At 47.0% G+C, this 18,751-nt stretch overlaps 1 protein-coding gene across 1 annotated transcript in view; it reads right to left on the bottom strand.

Moving 5' to 3' along the window:
* Positions 1-18,751, bottom strand: part of MAP2 (microtubule associated protein 2) — a 314,133-nt gene that overhangs the window by 204,855 nt on the left and 90,527 nt on the right. Inside the window, exon 3 of the mRNA XM_083625909.1 lies at positions 8,468-8,538. The gene's annotated coding sequence lies outside the window, so the exon portion shown is untranslated. The remainder of the gene's footprint in view (positions 1-8,467; positions 8,539-18,751) is intronic.

Genomic DNA, 18,751 nt, shown 5'->3' with positions numbered 1-18,751 from the left:
CGACTCACTGTACAAAGCATGCATTCTTCAAGTGACAAACATAACAGGGCATCAGAAATGATTAGAAGAAGACGGCAACATTATATTGTAGGTGCTGCTGAGTAATTATACATCTCACAACTCTGTTACTCTTTTCTTTTTCTGAAAGTGCTATTCCCCATTCATCTACCAAGTTATTGACAAGCTTGCCATTTTTAATTCATTTGACTAGCTAGAAGAAATCCCCAGCACCTTTTAGAAGGGCAGAAGAAAATATTTAATTCTTACATGCACCATTTTAAAGGAGTGCTTCCACATTTTTAGGCAACAGACCCATGAAGAATGTGGTACGACCACTTAGAAAAGGGGTCTGAGCTTAGTAGCAAGAGTGCAGGCTTTGTGTGCAGAAAGGACAAGGTGCCAACTCTGGCAATTCTAGTTAATTGGGCAGCATCTCTGGTAAGGAATTCTGCTTGGGACCCTGGAGAGCCATTGCTAGCAGAACAGACAGTGTTGAGCCATGTGGAACAATAGTCTGGCTCAGTATATGGCAACTTCATACATTCCAGAAATATTAAAGATTTCTAGGTGCTCTCAGCAAGTGATTATGAACCCAAGCGGAACAGCTTTCTGGATTAGTAGGGAAAATGTGGACATTAGTGGGAAATAATTTGTTAGAAATGGGGAGTATCATCTATATAACAACAGTTTATAGCATTTTATTTCACTACAACATGAGTCAAACATTATTCTAACCTCTCCCCACTATGAAATGCTGTAAGTTTTAAAAGAAGGCTCAAAAATACCTGTCAGGGAACTGCCATCGGAGCTAGAGGCGGAGGCAAGGCTCCAAAGCGATGCTGGAGAAGGGCCCAGCAGGGAGAGAGGCAGCTCATCGGCTGGGGAAGGAAATCAGCATGACACCAGGGATAAAGGGGGGCAGATGGGGGAATCGGCGAGAGGGCTCCAGGACTCCTCGCCAGAAACCAGCGGGGACAGCACGGGTCCTCTGCTGCCCACACCCACCCTGCACAGAAGACTTCTGCGCAGGGAGAGTAGGCGGAGACTTGGCGTCAAAGAACTTCTTTGCTGGAAGAGGTTCAAGAAACGCCCACTGGCGGATTCTGCTAGCGACTGAAACAGCCACAAAGTGAAGGGCTGTCCAGACAGAAAAGGTTTAACCAGGCAACCTAGCCAGGAGTGGCGGTAACTTACGCACGAGCAACCCCTATAACCATTACAGCAATCCTTCAGTCACTGATGTTGCTTGTGCGCAGCGACAGGCAGGCAGCATAATGAGCCAAACCGGAGAAGCCGGCGCAACGGAGCAAGCAGCTGGAGTGCAAAATCTGGTGGAGAGGAACCGAGATTTGGAACAGCATGTGGCTCTCCTGACAGCACGGCTGGACGACAGGTGGGCTCAGGATGCACAGGTCAGACCCACCCCCGTCGCAAGGAAGGTACCGGGACTGGTACACAAGTTTGGGGGGAAACCCCAGGACTACAACGCGTTCCGAACGGAAATAGAGTACGCTTTGGAACTGCAGCATAATGACTTTGCTGATGATGGGGAAAGGGTGGCCTATATTGTCGGGCATCTACAGGATGGGGCCCAGGAATGGATCAGGCCCCTAATGGCAACGCAAAATGCTGCCTTGAAGGACCTTAGGAAATTTTTTCAGGCAATGGATGCAATGTATTCCAGTGAAGTGGAGCAAAATGTGACTCGACGGGAATTGATGGGGTGCAAGCAGGGGAGCCAATCAGTTAGAGACTACTGGTCGCGCTTTGCGATGTTAATCCACCGGCTCGGGTGGGATCTGGACTCTGAACCCATTCAAATGTTGTTTGAGGAGGGGTTGTCCCCAACTGTGAAGGACGAGCTTTCCCGTGCGCCCCGCCCGCAGTCGAGGGATCAGCTGACCAAGGCTGTGCTTGCGATTGGAGTAAGACAGGAAGCGCGGGCTCAGGAGAAGCGCGAAGGGAGAGGGAAACGTTGCCATGACTACCGCATTCCTGAAATACCAAGGCAGCCTTCCCAGACGGCTGAGCCAATGGAAATAGATGGCGCGTGCGCACGTGAGGCTTCAAACTCCACTGAAGGTCGCAAGAGGGAGGGAAAGGATTGGAAAACCACCAAGAAGTGTTTCCTCTGCCAACGGCCAGGACATTTTGCCAGGGTCTGCCCTCAAAGAAAGGCCTGGCAAGGGATGGTGGGAGCTGCTGGCTGTGAGGAGGAGGGGGGGAAAGGGGCAGGCACAGGGAAACGACAATGCTTGGCTGCCAATCAGCGGGGGCAGCAGCCAAGCCAGCAACCAATAGAAGTGCCCCAGCCAGACCCTCCTAGGGTAGCTATAGCCATAGAAGTGGTGCTAGAACTCCCAAATGGGCACCCAGTCAAGGTAGAGGGGCTGCTGGATTCAGGCAGTTCCTGCAATTTCTTCAGCAAGAACTTCGCTCTAGAGCACCAACTCCACCTGCTGCCCCTGGATTTTCCCTTGCAAGTGACCACCATCGATGGCAGGGAACTTCTGGGAGGGGAAGTGACGCACCAGACCCCACCAATGAGAATGAGGGTTTCCAGGCAAACGGAGACCATTGCCTTTCACGTAGCCACACTGGCAGAACCCCCAATAATACTGGGGATGAGCTGGCTGGCCCTGCATGATCCAGTAGTGGCATGGCATCAGCGGTCGGTCACCTTTGGGTCAGCTTACTGCTTGGAACACTGTCTGGGGGGGGGACCCAAGGATGACAGTGGCCAGGGTGGCTGGGGTGGCTGTGGAGCCAGAGGAGGAGGTGCCACCACAATATGCTGACCTGAAGGAGGTTTTCAGCGAGAAGGAGGCGGATAGACTACCCCCCCATAGGCCCTTTGACTGCCAAATCAACTTACTCCCAGGGGCTCAGCTGCCGGTGGGTAAGCTGTATGCCATGTCCGACCGGGAAATGCAGGAGTTGCAGCAATTTATTGACAAGAACCTGAAGAGAGGTTTCATAAGAGAATCAAAGGCGGTGGGGGGCAGTCCGGTGTTCTTTGTGGACAAAAAGGATACTAATCAGCCCAGATTAGTCGTAGATTACTGGGCCCTGAACCTTGTATCAGAACCCGTGACCTTCCCAATGCCCAGGATTGACGACATTTTAACATGGGTGAGGCAGGGGAAAATCTTTACCAAGCTGGACCTCAGGGGAGCGTACAATTTGATTAGGATGAGGGAGGGGGACGAATGGAAAACCACCATGTTCACCCCCCTGGGAGCCTTTGAGTACTTAGTTATGCCATTTGGATTACAGTCGGGCTCCGCCTGCTTTCAAGCATTCATGCACCACGTGTTGGGGTCCTTGGTGTACAAGAACTGCGTGGCCTTTTTGGACGACGTCTTAATCTATTCTGACAATGAGAAGCAACATGTCAGAGACGTCAGGGAAGTGCTAAAGAGACTGCAGAAGCACCAGTTGTGGGTCAAGCTGGAAAAATGCCAATTTCACGCAAGGGAGGTCGAGTTTCTGGGGTACAAGTTGTCAGACAAGGGCCTAGCTATGGACCCCAGCAAGGTGCAGGCGGTACTGGAATGGAAGGCCCCCAAAACCCGGAAGGACGTGCAGAGGTTCCTAGGGTTCAGCAACTTCTACAGGAAGTTCATCAAGAACTTCGCCCACTTGACAGCCCCCATCACAGATTGTCTCAGTAGCAAAAGGAAGTTTGTCTGGACAGAAAGGGCCCAGCAATCCTTTGAAAGACTGATGAGGGCGTTCGCTTCAGAAGAGCAGCTCCTGCACGTGGATCTGGAGAAGCCCATGAGGCTGGAGACCGACGCGTCAGACCGAGCCATCGGAGCGGTACTTTTGCAGCCAGGGGCCCAGCAGGGCTGGAGGCCGTGCGCCTTTTTCTCGAGGAAGCTGAGCAAGTCGGAGCAAAACTACACGGTGTATGACCGCGAACTGCTTGCAATCTATGCAGCGTTTTGCCAATGGAGACATCTGTTGATAGGGGCGCAGCACAAGATCCAGGTTTGTACGGATCACAAGAACTTGGAATACTGGAGGACCACGCGAGTACTCAACCAGAGACAGATTTGATGGGCACAGGAGTTCTCCAAGTTTTCCTTCGAGATCCGGTATGTGCCGGGAGAGGAAAACGTTAGAGCAGATGCTCTCTCCCGGAAGCCGGAGTACATGGAAGGAGAGGGACCGCCGGAAGTCCGACACGTGTTCCCCGAGAACCGATGGGTGTGTGGGGGAGTGTTGGTTGGGAAACGAGAACTGGCCGGGCTTACTAGAAACCACGAGTTCACTCAAACTAAAATCAGGGAACTCCGGGAAGGAAGGGAAAACCATGGAGAGTTTGAGGAAAAGGAAGGGCTACTGTATTATAAGGGGGCGCTGTACGTACCGGGGGAGACCTTGAGGGGAAGGGTACTCAAACAACTCCACAACAACCCAACAGCGGGGCACTTTGGTCAGCACAAGACCATGCTGCTTGTCACCAGGGAGTTCTGGTGGCCAAGGGTAAGGGAAGATGTACGGGAATATGTGCGGGGGTGCGACCGCTGCCAGAGGGCAAAGGGGGAGAGGGCTGCCCCCGCAGGGTTATTGAAACCCTTACCCACGCCGGGAAGACCCTGGGAGGTGGTGTCCATAGATTTTATGACAGATTTGCCCAAGTCAAGAGGGAAGACAGCAGTCATGGTAGTAGTCGATCTACTGACAAAAATGTGCCATTTCATAGCTTGCTCACATGCGGTGACGGCAGAGGAAACAGCCAGGTTGTTTGTGGATCACATCTTCAGGCTGCATGGGGCTCCCTCGAGGGTCATCTTAGATCACGGGAAACAATTTACTTCAAGGTTCTGGAGGAAGCTCATGAGCTTGCTGCAGGTCGAGGTGGGCTTCTCGACGGCGAGACACCCGGAAACCAACAGGCAAGCGGAACGAGCGAACAGTATACTCCAGCAATACCTACGCTGCTACGTCAGCGAGAGACAGAACGATTGGGTAGAGAAACTAGTGCTGGCTGAATTTGCATACAATAACGCTGAACATGTGTCCACGGGAATGAGCCCATTCATGGCCAATTATGGGTGTCACCCCAGGGCCTTCCCGGGGAGGGGGGAGGAAGGATGGAGTGTACCTGCGGCAGAGCAGTTTGTGGAAGAAATGGAGGCCTTGCACCAACAACTCAAGATGAACTTGGAGTGGGCCAAGGAAATTTACAAGAGGCAGGCAGACAAGCACCGTCGGGAGGGGGAGGCCATACGGGTGGGAGACCGGGTGTGGTTGTCAACCCGAGGGTTACCCTTTAAGGGAGGGTGCAAGAAGTTGCAGCCAAGACGGCTGGGACCTTTTGAGGTAACACAGCAGGTGAACCCTGTGGCATTCAAGCTCAAGTTGCCTGACAGTATGAAAATACACCCGGTGTTCCATAGGTCCCTACTACAGGGAGGGGCGGGAATTCCCGGGGCGGGAGGGAGAAGTCACCACACACCCGCAGGTAGAGGAGAGGGAACACCACAACCAAGCCACTCGATTCAAGGTGGCGAGGGCGCAAGGTGGAGTACTTGGTAGCTTGGGAGGGAGAACCCAGGTCAGAAAACATGTGGGTCCCCGCGGAGGCAATCAATGACGGGTATCTTGTGGAGGAGTTCCACAGCCTGTTCCCAGATAAACCAAAACCACTAGCAAGATTCTGGGAGGAGCAATTTAGAACCACAGACGATGAAGAGGATTTTGTGGGTTTTCCTGCCTCCGAAGAGAAGGGAGGAGAGGCGTCAGAGGGAGAAGAATCAGACTGGGAGGCCCACCCCGCGGGAAGAGATTGGAGCGGGTGGGAAGCGGGTTTTGAATCCTCAGAGGATGGCGACAGCTCCTTCCAGGGATTCCCCGCATCGACGGCCGAGGAAAAGGACGAAGTTGGATCAAAAGGTCGGGCCGTGGGTGGAGGGGGTCCTGGGGGGGAGGTGGATGTCAGGGAACTGCCATTGGAGCTGGAGGCGGAGGCAAGGCTCCAAAGCGATGCTGGAGAAGGGCCCAGCAGGGAGAGAGGCAGCTCATCGGCTGGGGAAGGAAATCAGCGTGACACCAGGGATAAAGGGGGGCAGATGGGGGAATCGGCGAGAGGGCTCCAGGACTCCTCGCCGGAAACCAGCGGGGAGAGCACAGGTCCTCCGCTGCCCACACCCACCCTGCGCAGAAGACTTCCGCGCAGGGAGAGTAGGCGGAGACTTGGCGTCAAAGATCTTCTTTGCTGGAAGAGGTTCAAGAAACGCCCACTGACGGATTCTGCTAGCGACTGAAACAGCCACAAAGTGAAGGGCTGTCCAGACAGAAAAGGTTTAACCAGGCAACCTAGCCAGGAGTGGCGGTAACTTACGCACAAGCAACCCCTATAACCATTACAATACCATTTTGCGTTTGCTAACATCCACAATCACTTCTGTTTACAAAGCTGTTCACCCTGTTACTGCTATTTATTGATGATTTGTAATTGTTTTACTGATGATTTGTTAATTATTCTACATGATTTATGTTGTCTTTGTGATGTTCTATTATGTTGTTGTCGTTTATTGTTTGTAAGCCACTTTGAGATTCATTTGAATGAAAAGGGGGCACAGAAATATAATCAATCAATCATAATCTGTTCAAAATCCCAGGTGACATTGTTGCAATAATTCTCACATTGTAGAGGAAAATGAATACTCTAATTAATTGAAAGCAAGTGGCTTCAGTCTATCTAGTATCTCATCCAGGCTTTAAGTAAAGTGGCCTAAAATGAAGATTGCTCCACTTCCTGCCAGGATTAGACCAGCAAGTGAAACAAGCTTATCTCCACTACCTTGTCCCTACAATTCATAGACAACCCAACTCTCTCCCTTAGGGTTGCTCACCCACCCCAAAACCAGAGTTTCCTTCTGCAACAAGGCAGACTGTCAAGAGTCCAAACAGCCACTTCAAATTGCACACTATCCATGCCTTCTCTCGTCACTCAGATCCAGCAATCCCTCCTCTGCATGTGGTTCCCTACTTTCCACTAGACTAGCTCCCAATAGTATTCCTAGAGATGGAGTAAGAGATGGTTTCTCAGTGCTTCCCTCTCCCACCCCCAAAAGAGGAAGAATATCATCCTCAAAAGGCCTGCTGTGTCAAGGAAGATTTTTGTGGTCTGCAAAAATAATCTGTAGATTATCAAGAAAGGCGCGGGGGGGGGGGGGGAGAGAGAACTGAGCTCAGTGACAGCCTCCCTCACTTTCCTCCAGTTGAAAATACTAAAACTTGCTCACTTTGAGAGCATGGTTAGATTTAGAGGCATGCCAGGTTAACAGTAGAGCAGAGTGGGTGAAGAAACTACGGTTCTCCAAATGTTCTCATCATTGGCCCTGCTGACCTTGGGCTGATGGGGTTTGGAGTTCAACGACTAGAGGACCACAGGACTCTGAACTCTGGGCGATCTGTACACTACAAAAATGGAAGGTACAGTTCATGCACAGGAGGTAAAAAGTGGGACGAGTGCCACAATTTAGTCTCCCTCGTGTATTTCTTTCTATGCAACTTGATTTATGAAATGTGTGTTTAGTTTAGCTCTAATAGCATCAGAGCACTTGCCATTTTGAAAGGCTTTTCCAAAACAAAAGATGTCTGAAGATGCAAGATTTAATAACAGAAGGAGAAAGAAAAGGTATCATTTTAAGAGGGAAAGGGCTACAGAAAATATAAAAATAGAATTGGCTAAAAACCAGAAACCACAAAAAGAGATGTCATTCAGGAAATAGCACTAATGTGTCACCATGCTTAAGAATTTTCCCCATGTATTACAGAGAAATCTTAGGAGAGCAAAAGGGATTTTCTGTGTGAAGGAGATGATTTTGATTATGACAAGACTGAGTTGCTTCTCTGTGAAATCTTAACCAAAGATTTCATCCTCCATTTATTAACTGCAGCTAGATTAGAGATTGCAATTTTTTTTAGGAAAATTTAAATGCAAATCTTTTTGAAGCCTGGATGTCACAAGTATGGGACATCATGCTTATGGACAAATTAGCCATTTCATAAAAGTAATTATGCCCTGGCTGGGGGGGAGGGGAGGGGGAAAGACTCACACCTTTTATTGACTTTGTTAAGAAAACCAAACATGGTTTCCACTGTCCACCAACACAAGGAACCTTATGAAGAAACATATTCATTTGAGTGCTTTTCTTGGAACATCTAAAACTGCAACCATCAGTCACTGTTTTTCTTTCTTTTTCTGTACTCTGTTTTCCTTGTATGGGTATGTTTTGTTACTTGAAATTAAAAATCATTTTTTATAAAAAGGAAATGTATGCATTTTGCATTATCCTATGGGGGGGGGGGCACTCTAAGTCTGTTTCTGTCCAGAAACTACATGCTACTAATCCTATCTACTGTTGGGGATTTCTGAATCAGGGAGTGTTAAAAATAATTATATGTTAATCGTCTTTCATCCTTACTACAGAAACTCAAACACACTGACCTGGTTGTAGTGTACAAGCACACTGTCCTCCGGATTAGTTGACAATGTAAGACACCAGTTTCTTCACCCAGCTGAAATAGAGAGACATAAAAAAGGGGGAAAGTGAAGTTAAAGCAACATTGGTATTAACCCTTGAAATCTGAGGGAAAGAAAACATTTTTAAGCTGCTTAAATAATGGTCAGAAAATCATCAAATAGAAAACGAATCACAGTTATGTCAAAACAGAATTGTAATTCATAGGAAACATCTATTTCTTTTTTCCTGCTTCTTTATGGTGTGTTCCTATGTATTTAAATTTCAGTCAACAATTCCCAGAGAGACGGAATACTTCTGATAATTTACATACAGTGGTACCTCGGGTTAAGTACTTAATTCGTTCCGGAGGTCTGTTCTTAACCTGAAACTGTTCTTAACCTGAAGCACCACTTTAGCTAATGGGGCCTCCCGCTGCTGCTGTGCCGAAGCACGATATCTGTTCTCATCCTGAAGCAAAGTTCTTAACCTGAAGCACTATTTCTGGGTTAGCAGAGTCTGTAACCTGAAGCGTATGTAACCCGAGGTACCACTGTATATGCAAAAAGGTGAGCATGAGCTGTGTTAGTATATATTTACATGGGGAAGCTTGTAATGTCTGAGATTCCAACAAGGATCTGCTGAAACGTGATCAACAAGTGGAAAGGGGGAAGCAGTGAAATTTCCACAATTTTTATATTTAAATCCTGCTTAGTGAAACATTTTAACATTCTCAGGCTCGATATAAACCTGGGATTCTTTTGCAATTTCAATGACCATGTAAATGAGAGGATTTAGACATGCAGTTGCTGTACCTGCTAAATCCTCCCCCACCCCCTTCAACATATAAACATTTATGACTCAGGATGTCTGTCCTGCATCAAAACTGGCAATTGGCCCCCAACATCAAGATAGGGCTTATAGAAACTGGCTAAGAGATATGTATAACTGGCCACATCATTTTCTGTACACTGTAAGGCAATATAACTATTTCCAACACAATATTTTGTGGTTTCTTCCCTGTGTAAAATGGTAGTGCGAATGTGGTAAAATCTCACAGTCTTAAAATGTTCTTTTTCCAACTGTAATTTCATGTTCTTTATCGTATTGTGAGGATGGTTGCCCTGAAAGGAGGGATGAAAAAAAAGCTAATTAATAAAATTCTGAACTTAGGTGTCTGCATTTTGTGAAATATCGATGGATTATTATTTCAAATTCTGAAAAAGTATTTTGGTTAGAGCAGATGTTGTAGATGGGTGGTGAATTGAATCCAGCTGGCGCACTGGAGTCTCTCTCACACACAACACAGGCCAACTTTGACAGAAAGACTAGACCTATCAATCACCTGACATCAGGTGACAGCTTCAAGAGGTCTCACTCTCTGTGCCAATCTGCACTGAGAGCAAGCTCCTTTGAAGTGCCAATCAGCTGATTGGTTTCCAGGCTGTACATGCAAACAGGCATTTTCCTTCTCGGTCTACAGACAGTTTGGATTCAAACCATGCTTGCAAACAGAGGGGGGGCTGACCCTGACTGAAGGCATCATTTGAATCCAAACCACACCTGCAAATGGATTTTGAAGACACATTAGGTAAGGGATTTGCAAGTGCCAGCAATCAGTTGTTCATCAGTGCTTGGGAAGCCCTGCTGCTCATTTGATCAGCTTAATGGCTGGTTTTGCAAAGGCACAGGGGTAAGTCACACTTTGCCATCTTTTCCTGCCCTGATGTTATATATGACTTCAGGTGTAGGGCAAATGAGTGTGGCTTAGCATCAAACAGCCTTGTGCTCAAGGGCCAGATATTCCACACAGAAGATGTAGTGCATGCTTTTTTCACATGGTGGCTGAACACCATTTTCATTTAACAGTGTTTCTATAAAATGACATAAAGATGGGAACTGTCCCAGAAGGAACTGGAAGCAGAAGGAAAAAACTGTGGGGTAGACAAGAAAGAGGAATATATATCCACGTTTTGTTTTGGACCATACTGATCTAAAAAGAGGATAAACTTGAACTTATTTGGAAAGGGGGAGGTGCTTCATCTGACGAAAGGTTCCTCTCCAGAGCAAAAGACACATGGCACAGTTTTCATACCTGACAACATACACAGGCATACCAGATTTTGCTCTTCCATTCAAACACTCTCAGCTAACAAGAAACTAATGGGTGAAGTAGCCCTTAACTAAGAAATGTTCACATTGCTAAATGCATTGCTAAAAATGGCAGATCAAGCTTCACTTGCCATAAAAGAAGCTATAATTTTGTATACGTATCCTCAAATTCAGTAAATCTAATTCTGCAACAAGCAATGTATAATAATCTAATGCACTAAAATAGAAATTCTGCCTTTAAAAAGATTTGCTTTCCTTTTCATAACTAATGTGCATTCAGCAAAGCATGATTTGGGAAAGTAGGTTGCCCCAGGATTCTGAAAATCTTTTAAAATTATCCTAATCAGCTGATAATTGTTCAGGGTTTAACAGCGAATGAGTTCTCAGAAAGAGGGCAATGGTAATAACTGAGGTCACATGGCTTAGTTGCCTGCCTCAGTTAAAGAAGCAGATGGCTTATATTAGCAACTGAATAAGAGCATGAAGTTCCTAGCTGAGACTTGAAGGCGGGGTGGGGGGTTATAAGTGCACTAGACAAACATAATTTCCTTTCCACATAAGATCCTGACTTAGGAGCTATTTAACAAGCAGGTTTGTAAGAATCTTACATGGGCACTATGAATGAAAAGCAAATCTTTCATTCCTGTAGGCTTGGGAAACAATAAGAATTAGGAAGATATCAACTGCCCAGGCAATCATAACTGAAAAGCAGAGAGGAAGCAATTTTGGAAAACTTTTTAAAAAATAAAACCTCTCCATTTAAAAGAGCTTTAAGGATTGTGCTACAGGTTGTGGGCTGGACTGTTGGCCAATGGAATTACCCTGTCCATTGTCCCATGCTATTGCCACTCCTTGAATCTGTCTCAGTACAGAACAGAAATACAGAAATTAGCAACAGTATTCAACAGAATGCCTGTATTCACCAGCATGTTGTTGTTGTTTAGTCGTTTAGTCGTGTCCGACTCTTTGTGACCCCATGAACCAGAGCACACCAGGCACTCCTGTCTTCCACTGCCTCCTGCAGTTTGGTCAAGCTCATGCTGGTAGCTTCGAGAACACTGTCCAACCATCTCGTCCTCTGTCGTCCCCTTCTCCTTGTGCCCTCAATCTTTCCCAACATCAGGGTCTTTTCCAGGGAGTCTTCTCTTCTCATGGCCAAAGTCTTGGAGCCTCAGCTTCAGGATCTGTCCTTCCAGTGAGCACTCAGGGCTGATTTCCTTAAGAATGGATAGGTTTGATCTTCTTGCAGTCCATGGGACTCTCAAGAGTCTCCTCCAGCACCATAATTCAAAAGCATCAATTCAATGGAGAGCCAGTGTGGTATAGTGGATAAGAGCGGTAGACTCATAATCTGGTGAACCGGGTTCGCGTCTCCGCTCCTCCACCTGCAGCTGCTGGGTGACCTTGGGCCAGTCACACTTCTTTGAAGTCTCTCAGCCCCACTCACCTCACAGAGTGTTTGTTGTGGGGGAGGAAGGGAAAGGAGAATGTTAGCCGCTTTGAGACTCCTTTGGGTAGTGATAAAGCGGGATATCAAATCCAAACTCTTCTTCTTCTTCAGCGATCAGTCTTCTTTATGGTCCAACTCTCACTTCCATACATCATTACTGGGAATTCACCAGAATAAGGGGTAGCAATTACCTTCTCCTGGCAGCTGGCTCTTGGAGTGTGCGCAATGTGTAGCATTTTGCTGGGGACACAATGAAATTTAGGCCCCATCTGCACTACTCAGTTACACAGTATCATCCCAGATTAAACACTCATGGCCAAAGAATCATGGGAACTGCTGTTTGTTAAGGATGCTAAAAGGTGAGTTCCCCACACAGAACTACAATTTCCAGTTTCCTGGGAAGAGGGATTGACTCTTAAACCATGCTGGAAACTGTAGCTCCGCAAGGGGAATAGGGGCCTCCTAACAACTCTCAGCACGCTTAACAAATTTCACTTCTCAGGATTCAAAATGCTGTAATACTGCTTTAAATGTATGGTGCTGGTGGGGGCTTACCTCTGAGTAAACCTGCATAAGATTAAGCTGCATTACACCTTTTCACTGCATTATTTTCACCATGTAATTGGCTCTTCTACAATTACAGAGTGCCATTACTAACACTGGGGGATAATTTACATCTTGTTATTTATGCAAGTGAGACAGATAATAAATCCCATGGCGGAGAAGCATCCCAGCGGGACCACATGCTGTGTAATTACAGACCATTGTTACTGCATTAGTCTTGGTTCCTCTGCCCTCCAACAAATAAGAAGTTGAAGAACAAGAAAACCCAGGAAGATACCGTATTTTTCGCCCCATAGGACGCACTTTTTCCCCTCCAAAAATGTGTGTGCGTCCTATGGGGCGAATGCAGGCTTTCGCTGAAGCCTGGAGAGCGAGAGGCCCTCCGTGACCCCTCCCTCATTGGAAATTCGTTAAGGGGGTCTGGCGCGTTCCCTGGCGCCTGAAACCTGTGGGGTGCCCTGTAGGGTGTGAGCACTGACCTATGAAAGACTGGATGCATTCTGGAGCCCTCCGGGAGTGTCAACCGGAAGGCCACTGGATTGATTTGCGCCGCGACCTGGTAAGGCCCCAGCTGCTTGTGTTTGAGCTTCCTCTTAGCTAGCGTCCTGGCCGGCACTGCCTGGGCTGCTAACCAGACCCAGTCCCCCACCTGGATGTCCTCCCCGACTCTCCTGTGCTTGTCCGCCTGCATTTTGTAGGCGTGTTTCGCCAGTTCCAATTGCCTTCGGAGTTGCTCGTGGACCTCCTGTAACTCTGATGCTAAGTGCTCTGCTCCCCTTGGCTCCCCCTCCCCCTTCGTCTCCAAACCCGGGAAAGTTCTGGGATGCCGCCCATTATTGGCGAAGAACGGTGTCACTCCTGTAGACCCGTGCTTCGTGTTGTTGTAGGCAAACTCGGCCAGCGGTAGGTAGTCCACCCAGGTCGAGGGTTGTTGATTGGCGTAGCATCGCAGGTACTGCTGCATGATGGCGTTGACCCTCTCCGCTTGTCCGTTGGTCTGCGGGTGTCGTGCTGACGCTAAGTTGATCTTGACGTTCAGAATGCCCAGAAGCTTCTGCCAGAAGCTCGAGACGAATTGGCGACCCCGGTCGGACAGGATGGATCGCGGCAAGCCGTGAGCTTTGAACACGTGGTCTATGAACAGCTTGGCGGTCTGTTCCGCTGTGGCCACCTTCGCGCAAGGAATAAAGTGCGCCATCTTGGTCAACATGTCTACGACCACGAGTACGGCTGTTTTGCCTCGCGAACTGGGCAGATCTGTGACAAAGTCCAGGGCCACTCTCTCCCACGGTTCGAGCAGCGTCTGTAGGGGTTCTAGCAGACCCGCCGGCTTCCTGTGTACTGGCTTGGCCCTTTGGCAGGTGTCACACCTGGAGACGTAATCCGCGACTTCTCCCCTCACCTTGGCCCACCAAAGTCTCTGGTTACTAATTCCGCCGTCTTGTCCTTGCCGAAGTGCCCAGCGCTGGGCGCGTCGTGTAACTGCTGCAGGACTTTCGCACGGAGGTCGTCTCCGGGTACGTAGAGAGCCCCTTTGCGGATGAGCAGTCCGTCTCGTATCTGGAACTCGTCGTCCTTCGCTGTGCCTCTTCGCACCTCCTCCATCTTGGATTGTGCGAACGAATCCGTCTGCAGCACTCGATGCACCGCGTCCAGGTCCACGGCAGCTGAAGCACACGCCCACGCTTTCGGTGCGAAAATGTGCTTGGCCGCCACCGGTGCCACTTCCTTGAGATACTGCGGCTTCCTGGATAGTGCGTCCGCCATGACGTTGTTGTCTCCCGGGATGTATTCTATCCGGAAATCGAAATCCGCAAAGAACTCCGCCCAGCGGATGTGTCTCTAGTTCAGGAACCGCGCCGTGCACCAGTACTCCAGGTTCTTATGGTCCGTGCGGACCTGCACTGTGTTTCTGGCTCCGACGAGGAAGTGCCGCCACGCCTTGAAAGCTGCATGAATGGCCAGCAACTCCCTGTCCCAGATGGTGTAGTTCTGTTCCGCCTTGCTGAGTTTCCTGGAGTAGAATGCGCACGGCCTCCATTCCTCTTGCGGATCTTGCTGCAACAGGACAGCCCCCACCGCTCTGTCCGAGGTGTCCGTCTCAACCCTCATTGGTCTGCTGGGGTTTACATGTAGCAGCTGTTCTCGGACGCGAAGAGACGCTTGAGTCTCCGAAAGGACTGCTCCGCCTGGTCCGTCCAGGTGAACTTCTTCTTCTTGGAGCTGAGGGTGTCCGTGATAGCCGCCGTCTCCTTCGCGAACCCTTTGATAAACTTGCGATAAAAGTTGGCGAAGCCGACGAACTTCTGGACCTCCTTCCGATTGCGCGGGCTCTTCCAGTCCAACACCGCGCGGACCTTGGTGCTGTCCATGGCGAGTCCCTTGTCGGACAGCTTGTAGCCCAGGAAATCCACCTCCGTCATGTCGAACTGGTACTTCTCTAGTTTGGCGTAAAGTCTGTGCTCCCGTAGCCTCTGCAGGACCTCCTTGACGTCCCCCTCGTGAGCCTCCTGCGATTCCGAGAAGATCAGGATGTCGTCTAGGAAGCAGACGCACTTCTTGTAGAGGAGTCCCGCTAACACGTGATGCATGAAAGCTTGGAAGGTATGGGAGCCATTTTGCAGACCAAAAGGCATTACGCGATATTCATAAGTGCCTAAAGGTGTAAACATGGCCGTCTTCCACTCATCGCCCTCCCGCATGCGTATAAGGTTGTACGCCCCTCGTAGATCCAACTTGGTGAAGAGTCGTCCCTTCCTCACCGTCGCGAGCAGGTCGTCGATCTTGGGCATGGGGAATGCTGTGGGCTTTGTCCTGGAATTTATGATCCTAGCCATTCGGAACATGCAGTTGGGCAAATCTCCAGGACCAGACGGCTTAACCTCCAAATACTATAGAGTTTTGAAAGATTGGTTAATTCGACCACTAATGGAGGTATGCAATGAGATACTAGAGGGGAAAAAGGCGCCGGAGTCGTGGCAGGAAGCTTATATTACACTTATACCAAAAACTGAGTCTGAAAAGACGCAACTTAAGAACTACCGCCCCATATCCCTTCTTAATGTGGATTACAAAATATTTGCGGACATTTTGGCAAATAGACTAAAGAAAGTACTACTGGAAGAGATTCATAAGGACCAAGCGGGCTTTCTCCCGGGTAGACACTTGTCGGACAATACAAGGAACATAATTAACATCTTGGAGAAGTTGCAAGTGAATATAAACACCAAAGCAGTTTTAATCTTTATAGATGCGGAGAAAGCCTTTGACAACATTTCTTGGAGTTTTATGAAGAAAAATCTTCAGGGGATGGGGGTGGGTCAAGGGTTTGAAAATGGTATAAGTGCAATTTACTCAGAACAAAAGGCTAAATTAATTGTGAATAATATGGTGACAGAGGGATTTAAGATAGAGAAAGGTACACGACAAGGCTGCCCAATCTCCCCATTGTTATTCATCACAGTCCTGGAGGTATTATTGAACATGATTAGAAGGGACCGTTTGATAAAAGGCATTCAGGTCGGAGCTAAGCAATATAAATTGAAAGCTTTTGCAGATGACTTAGTTTTAACATTACAGGAGCCAGAATCTAGTTCGAAAAGAGTTTTGGAAGTGATCCAAGAATTTGGGCAGATGGCTGGTTTTAAGCTGAATAAATCTAAAACAAAAGTTCTTGAGAAAAATTTAACACCGATTGAGAAAGACAGGTTTCAGAAGGAGACAGGCCTAACAATAGTAAAGAGGGTTAAATATTTGGGGGTTAATGTGACTGCTAAGAATCTAAACTTGTTTAAAGATAACTATGAGAAATGTTGGCTATAAGTGAAGAAAGATCTAGAGATATGGTCAAACTTGAAGCTTTCCTTGTTGGGAAGAATTGCGGCTATAAAGATGAATGTATTGCCAAGGATGTTATTTTTGTTTCAATCTTTGCAAATTGTGGACAAGATGGACTGTTTCAAGAAGTGGCAGAAGGATATGTCTAGATTTGTCTGGCAGGGCAAGAAGCCTAGAATAAAATTTAAAATACTAACCGATGTAAGAGAAAGAGGTGGTTTCGCCCTGCCAGACCTGAAACTCTATTATGAATCGGCCGCATTTTGCTGGCTGAAAGAATGGCTGCTTCTTGAAAACACAGACATTTTGGATTTAGAAGGTTTTAATAATGTCTTTGGGTGGCATGCATATCTGTGGTACGACAAGGTCAAAGCTCATAAAGCATTTAAAAATCATATTGTCAGGAAAGCATTGTTTAATGTCTGGTCAAGATATAAAGACTTATTGGAGAACAAAACCCCAAGGTGGTTGTCACCAATGGAGGCAAAGGCACTTAAAAAGTCCAATATGGAGGCCAAATGGCCGAAATATTGGGAAATACTGGAACAAGAAGGAGATAAATTGAAATTGCAGAGTTTTGAGAAATTAAAAGATAAGGTGCAAGATTGGCTGCACTATTTCCAAATAAGAGAAGCCTATAACATGGATAAAAAAATAGGTTTCCAGGTGGAAAAATCAAAATTGGAAACTGAGTTGTTAGAACCCAAAACTAAAATACTTTCAAGAATGTATAACTTGCTGCTAAAATGGAATACGCAGGATGAAACAGTTAAATCTGCTATGATTAAATGGGCACAAGATGTTGGTCATAACATCATGTTTGCTGACTGGGAACGGTTGTGGACCACAGGTATGAAATTTACGGCATGTAATGCCCTAAGAGAGAATATTATGAAAATGATATACAGGTGGTACATGACACCAGTCAAGCTTGCAAAAATCTACCATTTGCCTGACAATAAATGTTGGAAGTGTAAAGAAAGTGAAGGAACATTCTTTCACCTTTGGTGGACATGCCCAAAGATTAAGGCTTTCTGGGAGATGATATATAACGAAATGAAAAAAATCTTTAGATATACATTCCTTAAGAAGCCAGAGGCCTTTCTCTTGGGCATGGTGGGCCAATTGGTGCCAAAGAAAGATAGAAATTTCTTTATGTATGCAACAACAGCAGCAAGAATTCTCATCGCAAAGTATTGGAAGACACAAGAGCTACCCACCCTGGAAGAATGGCAGATGAAGCTGATAGACTATATGGAATTGGCGGAAATGACTGACAGAATCCGAGACCTGGGAGAAGAGTTGGTGGAAGAAGACTGGAAGAAATTCAAAGACTATCTTCAGAAATATTATAAAATTAATGAGTGTTAAAAATGTGCTTGGATGGGTAATAAGTGGTAATTAGTGATAAAAGTTATTAAGATTATGCAAAAAAGGTATTGATAATTGGTTGAAAAATAGGGATATAGTATATGTTATGGTACAAAGTTTAAACATTTGATAAAGGGTAAGAATTTGCTGAATTAAATATTTGAATGGGAATACAAAAAGGGGAAGGTGCGAGGAGGTCAAGAACATAAGCATATGAAATTGAGGTTATTGGAAAAATGGAATGGTTTTATTTTTTCTTTGTTTAAATGTAATTTTTCTTAATTAGTTGTGTTTTTCTTTCTGTATTTTTTGTTTTTTTTTTCTTCTCTTTTGTGTGTTTCTTTTTTCTGTAATTTATGGTTTTTTATTCTGTGAATTTCTATTTTTCCTTTTTGTAAAACTTTAATAAAAATCTTTTTTTTTAAAAAAAAGGAATTTATGATCCTATAATCAACTACGAGTCTCCGTTGGGGCGTGTCCTTCTTCTTCACGAAAAACACGGGACTGCCCCCCACTGCTTTGGATTCTTGGATGAATCCCCGCTTCAAGTTGTGATCTATGAACTCCCTGAGTTCTTGCAGTTCGTCCTCAGACATGGAATACAGTTTTCCAGTCGGCAGCGTCGCCCCCGGCAGGAGGTCAATCTTGCAGTCGTAAGGCCGGTGGGGAGGCAGCTTATCCGCTTCCCTCTCGCAGAAGACCTCCAAAAACTCCTTGTTCTTGTTGGGTACAGCTTGCACCATGCCTAGGTGTAACTGCGGTTCATCCTCTTGCCCCTCGTCCTCCTGGCTGGTCCGGGTGCAGTGTTCTGCGCAGTAGGAGGAGCAGAAGGTCAATTGCCGCTGGTACCATGCTAATGCCGGGCTGTGCCTATCCAGCCAACTTATACCCAACACTATGGGCGTGTCCAACAGGTGGGTGATGTTGAAGCTGATGA

The sequence above is a fragment of the Podarcis filfolensis genome (genome assembly GCF_964270895.1).
Source record: "Podarcis filfolensis genome assembly, chromosome: 1".
NCBI classification, from domain to species: Eukaryota; Metazoa; Chordata; class Lepidosauria; order Squamata; family Lacertidae; genus Podarcis; species Podarcis filfolensis.
This window is presented reverse-complemented; position numbering and strand designations above follow the sequence as displayed.